This window comes from Pinus tabuliformis, chromosome 8, assembly GCF_031772625.1.
Source record: "Pinus tabuliformis cultivar Carrire ecotype Pingquan chromosome 8, CPIR1, whole genome shotgun sequence".
NCBI classification, from domain to species: domain Eukaryota; kingdom Viridiplantae; phylum Streptophyta; class Pinopsida; order Pinales; family Pinaceae; genus Pinus; species Pinus tabuliformis.
The window spans coordinates 243274585-243278634 of NC_142294.1; positions in this window are offsets into that span (position 1 = coordinate 243274585).

The following is a 4050-nucleotide window of genomic DNA, read 5'->3' on the forward strand; positions in this document are numbered from 1 at the left end:
TTCATAGGAGCATTTGCTACGGAATCCACTATAGGATATTGCAATGTAGAAGTTTGAGTGTTTGGCTGATTCTGTGCCATGGGATCGAATATGTGCCAGTAACCTTCCGGGATTTCTAAGAGGGTATTCTTAGGCGGAGAAGGAACGGCCTTAACAGGGATTGTTTTAATAGCACTTCCTTCGTCTGGAATAACGAGAGTCCCTGTTGCTTGAGGAGATTGGATCCCTTCAACACTGATTTTTGCAGCGCTTTCTTTATCTGGGATTTTTAATGGATGAATTATCCTAGGAGGGAATCTTGGCTCCTCAACTTCTCCTGTTTCCCCTTCTCCTTCACAAATATTGCTTAGATTCCCTTGCTGCAGTCGTTCTGGAATAGAATTTTCAATTTCTTGAAAGTCCTGTTCATCAGTCTGACTATGCACCTCAGCAAAGGCTATAGATGGTGATCCTGCAGCCTGAAGGGAGCTAGTAGGTTGTTTAGAATTGGTTTTCCTGAACCCTACTGATGGCTGAGATTCAGTTTTCTTATAGATTTCGTCTATGAAGGTTGTTCGACCAAGGGTCACCGGCCCTTTAGCGTTTTTAGGTTTGAACGGAGGTTTGATAATTTTTTCTGGCTTTTTCTGCTTAGTCATGCACTCTATAAACTACCAAATTCTATTCAACCCTCAATTCTGCCAGGAAAGCGGACGGTGGAGCAGGGCTTTTACATGCTCCGTACGCAGGTTCTTACCTTCCATTTTTAAAATCCAACTCTCCCCTAGCAGATTCGTACACTACTCTGTAAAAGACAAATGGCTATACTCTTATCCCCGGCAATGGCGCCAAAATGTAGAGCTGTAACAAGGGTCTCTTTCACCTCTAGTTATGCCACATTAATAAGTCAATCCGGGAACGCTTTGTTATTGCAAAGAGTAACTCAATCCGAGGCTATTCGTCAGAGTAATGCTTAGTAGTACAATGTCTAGAGAATACAAGAGTAAACGGATGCTAAACTTATGACTAAGTTGTTCTAAAAGAATAAAATCACACAAAGCAGCTTATCAGTCAAGGGTACGAAAGCGATAACCCATCCCTCTAGAAACTGATGGAAAGGAAATTAGAGCATGGACCATAGGTATGGGAGCTAGGCAGTGACTGCTGAGGCTCTCTACAGCCTTAGACCTTCTCTCACACCAAGACAGCAAATGCAAGTAAATGGAACGGCAGAAAGTAAAATGGAACAGCAAACAGGAAATGGAACAACAGTAAATGGAACAACAATAAATGGAACTAAACCTCGCGAGTCTGAACTAAACTTGTTCTATTAAACCAAACTCACACTCTGTAATAAAATAACAGCAACTTCAATGGATTATACTTTATGAAACAGTATTCACAATTAAATTATGGAACAGCAATCATCAACCATATATACACAATACGCTTAATATAGCAATAAGATGATTAACGCAAATATGACTATGCTTTCAAATAGAATAACATTACTTCCGGATTCCAATAATTGAGATTTCAAATGAATCCAATATAGCAATATTTAATATGAAGGCTCAGTAACAGAAACAGTTGGCTTAGATTGTTAACATGCAATCAACTCTGAAAAGATTCACTCATACGATGCAGAGTCACTACATAAATCTCTTGAAAGAAACCATTAATGAATTAATCGTAACAGAGCATGGAGTAGCATATGAAAAACATGTCAGATTACCAAATTATAAAGATAAACAAACCACACAAAAACCAAATTATAATGATACAAAAGCAAGTGTCCTTCGGAGCCAGGCCCTTAGCTTCCAATGGTACACCGCCTTAGATTACTCCAGACGCAGAGATGAAATAAACACCAAGTCTTTTGTATTAATGCATCAACAAATGTACAGCAGAACAAGTCTTAGTGAGAGTCGATGATCAAAGTTGAATCTGAAATTCACAGTTACATATACGAAAAAGAGGTCCCTTTGCTTAACGATGCTGTCCCTTTTTATAAAAGTAACGGCGGAGGTATCTAGGTAGCAAAAATAAGCAAAACAGCGATCCCTCAGGATCAAAGATCCTGAGGGATTCGCCAAGCCGTTAATCCTTTACTTTTCTTCCCCTGTTCCGCCGAATTGATAACCCTTATTTCTTTCCAGGGTTGTTCTGCTTCGATCTGTTCAATCTCGTTCGCATCCGGTTCCCTTCTAAAGGGACAGCACTTATTCCTCCTTTGTCTTTTCCTTTCGAACGACAGTCCTTCGTTTCCACCCTTTCCTGCATGGAAAAATAACAATTATTAGCGATTAAGCTTTCCATACTAATTCTCACACATTCTATTAAAACTCTTTATTTCTTTAAGTTCATTATGCAGAAAGGGTTACAATTGTTACTGAAAAGTCACTAAATTGTTCGTCAAAAACATACCTTTCCAGTGCTCCACAAAGGGTTCTATATGTAGTTGATGGAGGAAGCCTAGCCACTATTCAAAAGGGAGATTTAGCCATGCCTTAAGGATGTATGGTCGTTGTCTTAGAGGTGCCCTAATGTCCTAACAACAAGCCTTATTACGCAGCATCAAGAGACCTAATCAACAGCCCTAGTCCACTATTAAGAGAGATCCATACACAGTCTTGGTAGGTTCCTATTTAATTTCATGAAAAGGCCTTATACACAACTCTCCTAGTTGCAGTTTGTGAGACCCTAATTAGAAACATATGAAGGCCTAAAGCCATAGATAGAGGAGCCCTTATCACAGCTTGAAAGGGACCCTTAGACGCAACTATAAGTGTGGACCTAGCCGGAGCAAAAGGTGTACTACAATAGTGTGAAGGTTTTGTGTTAATACCACATTGTTGTAGGTGGCAGTGTGGTCTCATTCAAGGTTGTTTAGGCATGACAAGGTTGGTCTTGAGCTCGATTCACAGGGCATTAGAAGCCGCTTAAAGGAGGAGTAAAAAGCTATTGTTTAAGGGTTGATTGGGTCACTCTTTTAAGGTATCAAAGTTAGAGTCAACTGCTAGGCTAGGTTGCAAGCCATAGGCAGCAATTGGAGACCTTTTAGGATTTGCGTTCAAAAGGTAAGAAGCCCTATAAGGCAGTGTATGGTTGGAGGGATTGTATGAAGGCTAGCCATAGTCAATAGGTGGGATGTGGGGTGTGTTTAAGGTGTTGTGGCACTCAGCGCTTGTGCCCTAACCAGTGACCAAGTCTGCGATGAAATGAACTAGTCCTTGCAGCATATGAAAAGTGCCAGATTAGCAGCCTTATCATGATCAATGAAGCAACAAAGGAAGGAGAGTCTTATTGAAGGAAAGCCTCAATATTCTAGGTAATTTGTTGAGTTGTTCTAGTATTATCATCTGTTGCATATCTTCAGTCCTTGGTATCAGAATTGCAACCCCATTTCATCATTGTCATGAAGAAGATCTTTGATCTCCTATTTGGCAAGTCAAGTATTGACTTCAAATCATTGTACTCTATCTCTTTCTCTATGCTAAACTATTGAAGAATATAAGAATAATTGGTCAAGGGTTCCCCACATTGGGGTTTGTCCCTAGCTAGTGCCACATCTTATGTCCTCTTGTCTTGGCTTGTCTTCTACTATTTATGTTTATGTTCTATCTGCACTTTATTATCATGCCAATGTGATTGCTAATCTGAATATTGACATTGGGCTAATATGAAAAATTGAAGTAAATTGATCTAAGCATAGAACATACCTAAATTTAACATGGTATCAGAGTTGAGGTGAAGACAATGTCCAAGCAAGAGTGGAAGAGCAATCACCGAAGACAATTGGAAAGGGCAAAAGGCTCAATGGGTTCCTCATCCCACTTCTTGGCTGAAGACAAGCTCTGTGAAAATTCTGACTATCACGGATGGAAGATGTCTCTTGATCTGACATTGGAAGATCAAGAAGTGTTGGATTACGTGAAGGGTAAAATCCTTGAGCCTTCATCAAATGCACCAACTGCTACAAAGAACAAGTACACCAAGGGTGAAGTTAAAGCGAAGAATATTATCAGAGAATCCATTGACAAGTGTTTGGTGGCCTACATCTCCGATCTA